Source organism: Leiobunum rupestre, chromosome 6 (genome assembly GCF_980474605.1).
Source record: "Leiobunum rupestre chromosome 6, qqLeiRupe1.1.hap1, whole genome shotgun sequence".
NCBI classification, from domain to species: Eukaryota; Metazoa; Arthropoda; class Arachnida; order Opiliones; family Sclerosomatidae; genus Leiobunum; species Leiobunum rupestre.
Genome location: NC_143389.1, coordinates 41,400,125 through 41,405,758, shown reverse-complemented (window position 1 = coordinate 41,405,758; position 5,634 = coordinate 41,400,125).

Here is a 5,634-nt window from a genome sequence, read left to right as displayed (position 1 = left end):
TCACGACAATAATGTATGATTACGACAATAATGTATGATCACGACAATAATGTATGATCACGACAATAATGTATGATTACGACAATAATGTATGATCACGACAATAATGTATGATCACGACAATAATGTATGATTACGACAATAATGTATGATCACGACAATAATGTATGATCACGACAATAATGTATGATCACGACAATAATGTATGATTACGACAATAATGTATGATTACGACAATAATGTATGATTACGACAATAATGTATGATTACGACAATAATGTACGATTACGACAATAATGTATGATTACGACAATAATGTATGATTACGACAATAATGTATGATTACGATAATGTATGATCACGACAATAATGTATGATCACGACAATAATGTATGATCACGACAATAATGTATGATCACGACAATAATGTATGATCACGACAATAATGTATGATCACGACAATAATGTATGATCACGACAATAATGTATGATTACGACAATAATGTATGATCACGACAATAATGTATGATCACGACAATAATGTATGATTACGACAATAATGTATGATCACGACAATAATGTATGATCACGACAATAATGTATGATCACGACAATAATGTATGATCACGACAATAATGTATGATCACGACAATAATGTATGATCACGACAATAATGTATGATCACGACAATAATGTATGATCACGACAATAATGTATGATCACGACAATAATGTATGATCACGACAATAATGTATGATCACGACAATAATGTATAATCACGACAATAATGTATGATCACGACAATAATGTTACACAGTTTGTATTACAGTTATTTAAATACTAAATAAATTTAAGGTTTTTACTGACCTTTAAACCTGTGGTCTATTTATCTTCTCGCCTATAAGGGTTAAAATAGGTTTCGAATACGACTAGATGCAATCACAGGCCTATTAGATTAAAAAACTAATATTAAACGTCAATAGCTAAATGAGCCAGATTGTGGTTTCAAAAAGAGTGCCACGCCTCATGACCCCCGAAATTTAAATTTTCAAAAACGTTAAAATATTTTTCGATTTAGATGCAATATTGGTAGAAAGTGTCCCCCGGCACGTATAATGTACAGTACAAATTTCAACTTTCTAGAAAACATAGTTTTTGAAAAAAATCACTTTTTCGAGCAAAAAAACACCCTGTATTTTGAGATATGCGCTGTTGTTTAGCCTTCACTATTCAGTTTTGTGCGTTATAAGCCTGGAATTGTTAACGGTAAGGTGTTTTTGGTTTTTTTCTATTACAATTTTGATTACCGTGGGTATATGGATTGACATTTTCTGGATTTCTAAGTATTTGAATTACCTTGTTGTTTGATTGGGTTATTATTATATATTTTTATTGCATATTTCTGTTAATACAATGTTTATTACTGTGGGTATTTAGATTGACTTTTTATTGATTCCTAAGTATTTTAATTAACTTGTTACTTAGTTGCTTTAACTTTTGTTTTCCATATACATTTGATTGTTTAAGACCTATAATACAATGGGTTGGTTTTTGTCTCGTGAGCTTTCTAATAATTTAAAATTTTGTATTTTCTATTTCTCATTTTGTTGCTTTGTTAATTTATTAACGTTTTGTGTCTAAAGTTGGTTTTTGTTCTATTGATATTGGAAATTTGTTTAATGCAATAATATTTGTAATATTTATTATAATTTTAATAAAAAAAAATATTCTACTGGTTGGGATAGAACGAGGATTGTATTTTTCTGGAGGACGTTTTGAATATGTCGAAATATCGTTGGGTGCCGTGTCCAATCTATACTATATTCCTAAGTGTCTTCTGTCTGTCTGTTTCTCTATAGGCGTCGGAGCCGTTCAACCTAGGACCGCCAAATTTCTCACAGCTATTCTTACGGCTCAAAGGCAGCGAGTCGCTCTATTTTCATCGATTTCCAATTTCGGTTACGTTAATTAATTAAATAATACACCTATCTGCAATTAGAATTGTGGAAGACGGAATTACAGGGGCAGGTTCCATTTGGCAAAAAAACGTTTATGACTAATCCTGCATGTAGATGGCGCCTTAGGTTCAAACATTGTTTTGCCAGTTTTTAACGATCGTCTGCTTACTTTCTAAAAATGGCGAGGAATATTAGCGGCTTGATTTTTCCCATTGTCGGTTACGTATCTTCTTTAAAAGACTTGCCAAATATATCAAATACTGATATATCAGAATACTACAGGTTAAAGAATGATACTGAAAATCATTACAAGAAAAGTTTTAGGTTTTTCGTCGAGGAATATATTGAGAGGAATAGTTTAGTAACGTTTACAGACAGGTAAGCCTTGTTACCCTTCCTAATTTATAACTGTGTTAGAATTGAGCTAAATATAATTTCTAATTGATTACAGAAAGGATAACGTGTACTACGTTAAAGGAAAATGCTACAGAAGTCAGAGAGCCAGAGAATCACCATATACAGTTGTCGTAGCATTAAATTTACAAGAAGGGGTGGTTTTGGATAGCTACTGCGAATGTATTGCTGGTTTGGGAGGCACTTGCAACCATCTCATGGCCTTACTGAGGTTATTAGAGTTTATAAAATCTGAAGAACGATATGAAAATCTGCCAATTGCTGATGAAAACACTCCCGTGTCCAATATTAATACCAACTCTGCCGATAAACAGAAAAATATAAACAGAAGATGATTTGAAGTCAACCAATCATAAAAGATCTGCCTCACACTGCCATCTATACGCAGGATCATTCGTTAGAATTTTAATCCGACATGGCACTGTCCCTATAGTTCAGCTTACGTGTTTGTAATATGCGGATAGGTCTATGGTAAAAAGCGAGTCGAAATCTATGTACTTTTGCCCCTGGAAAGGTGCCGTGAATCCTGCAAACTACATACACCTATACGACCAATATTTTTCTGCCTCAAGCTTGTTTTCCACTAGCGCGCGTCATAATGTTATTTTCTTTACGCGCGTAAAAACGTTTACACGTTTCAAAACTGAGAAACGCGTCGTTGCGCGCGCCAGTGGAAAACAAGCTTTAGTCAATTTCGCGGCTGCGTCATCGTCACTTGGAGAATGGAGAGGGGGGGGGTTTGTTTATGACTCAGTCTTCACTGGATTTTAGTTCTAGCTGGGGCCCGGCCGAAACAGTCTTCACTGGATTTTAGTTCTAGCTGGAGCCCGGCCGAAGGACGGGCTACCCAGCTAGTAATATAATATTTGTGAAACGCGGCTGACAAAGCTCCAGAAAAACGTTTAAAATAAAAACAGTTTGAACCATGAAGTAGTAGATCTTTTTAATAATTATTACAATATTTGTCTATGTTACCTGGAAAATCTAGTGCAGTTTTTGCCCCTTAAATTAGATTTTCCGGCAAAACCGACAGAGGAACCGGGCTAAGCTATCTTTTTTTTCCGAGTTTTTCTTATTTTTTCATCTAGCAACCTTTGAGATTCTTTCTGTTGCAATTTGGTCTATAAAAATAGGCATTATAAAAAGTATAAAACACAAAATTGGAAAAATTTCAGATGCACCAGAAAAAGATAAAAAAAATAACTTTAGACAATTAATAAAATGCGGTTACCCTCAAAAATTAATAAATGATATTTTTGAATTGTATACAAATTGACTTGTGAATGTAATGAATATTACGTGGGAGAGACAAAACGGAAATTTAAAATTAGAAAAAAAGAGCATGAAAAATGTATAAAAATAGGGGAAAAAAGCAACGGAATAGCGAATCATGTTTGGACAACAAAAGGACACACGATGGATTTTGATAATGGTCAAATTTTGACCCGAGAATCAAACTATTTTAAAAGATATTTTAAAGAAGCCGTCTCAATAAAAAATGTCGGTAAATTAAATTTAGATAAAGGGAAAATTTGTATTAAAAATTGGGGTGAATTAAAAATGAATGAATGTAAAAAATGATTTGTTAAAAATGAAAAGTGATAATGAAAAGGGAGATAAAAGTTTATTGTAAACCTAGTGCTTGACAAGGGGTCACGTACCCGAAAGCTCGCAATTTTAACGTTTATAACATTAAAATAATGTTTTTAAAGCCATGAAGTATCAATTGTGTTATTTTAATGTTATTATCAATTTTAACCATGGATACAAAATTAAATTTAATATATATGTAAAAGTGTTGTAAGTCGGAAAATTTCCCGCTCGGAAAATTTTCCGTATTTTTCCGAAAAATATTAAAAACGTTTTCATTCCATGATTTGTCTAATATATTGTTTGCAAATTTAAATAAAGCGGCATTTTCACCTCATTTTTTCGAATCTAAAAGTAAAATTTAACCTATAGACTAGTTTAAACTGGTTGAAATGTAACACTATTAATGTTTTGTAGTATGTTTACTGATATTAGTCATTTTAAATCGATAAAAAGTTAAAAACATTAAAAACCCTTGAAAAGTAATTTATGTTTAAATTTTTTATTTTTCCGAGTTGCGGAAAATTTTCCGGAAAATTTTCTGGAAATTTTTCCGCATTTTATTTTTCCGGAAAATTAACAACCCTATGTAAAACATTTGGTTTGATCTAACTTTCGCTTTATAATGCTATACAACTTTGAAATCGAAGACTTACGCGAATATTTTTCATGAAAAATCAATACTAACTTTGAAAATAAATAATTAAAAATAATTATAATTTCACTCTGAAAACGGCGGAAACACTGAAAATCATCCATATATCATTTTCCCGCTAATTTCTTGAAAAAACTAAGGACGGTCTGTCACGCCATATTGTTTAATGCATCACCAAGGCTACGAAATGTTTGGTTCGTTAATGGCCAACTTCGAATCTGTTCCAGAGTTAGCTGTTTTAAGCAAGTAGTCCACGCGAACCGATCTGCAACCACGCTTCCAGAAAGGTGAACAAAAAACAAACAGGTTTTTAAGGTAATTGATAATTTGTTATATTATTTTTTCTTTTAAGTTCGTGATAAAAAAATGAGATTTAAGCCTAACAAAAGTAATAAAAACAAGGCGGTAAAAATTAATAATTAAAATCAGGAAATTTCTCCGTCTAGCACGTAAGTTGTACAGCAAAGTCAGTATCGCGGGGGGGACGAAGTAGAAATAGCAATAGCGAAACACAAGTTCTCTTTTGTAAATATATTTTTTTAATCTTAGGGAAAAAAACAAATCGTAAAAAGTAACCGTGGTTTAGACTAGTAAAACATTCCGAAAGCACGTCTATGAAGGCGGCAGACAAAGAAAGTTCTCAACTCGTCAATTCGCGAAAGAGAAAAATATATATATTTGGCACGCAAACGCCATTAGGAATGGGAAAGAAAAGCCAGTCGCGAACATCAAGGACCAAAGACTCTTTAGAGAGACTCACCGCTTTAATTTTTTCAAAACGGACGAAGGTACTTAAAAACTGAAACTCGTGTGTCAGTGGGATTTGAAAGGCTGGTTTTCGCTGGGGTAAAAACGCCAGAGGCGCGTCCAAATTCTAAGAATTCTCACTTCACAAAATTTTGAAGGTCCTTCTCACAGGACGTGACGTCATCTCTTCTCACGAGTTCTTTTGAGCATTCTCACTTGGGTTAAAGGGGGAGGATATTATAAATAAAATTTTGTGGATGAAAATGAATT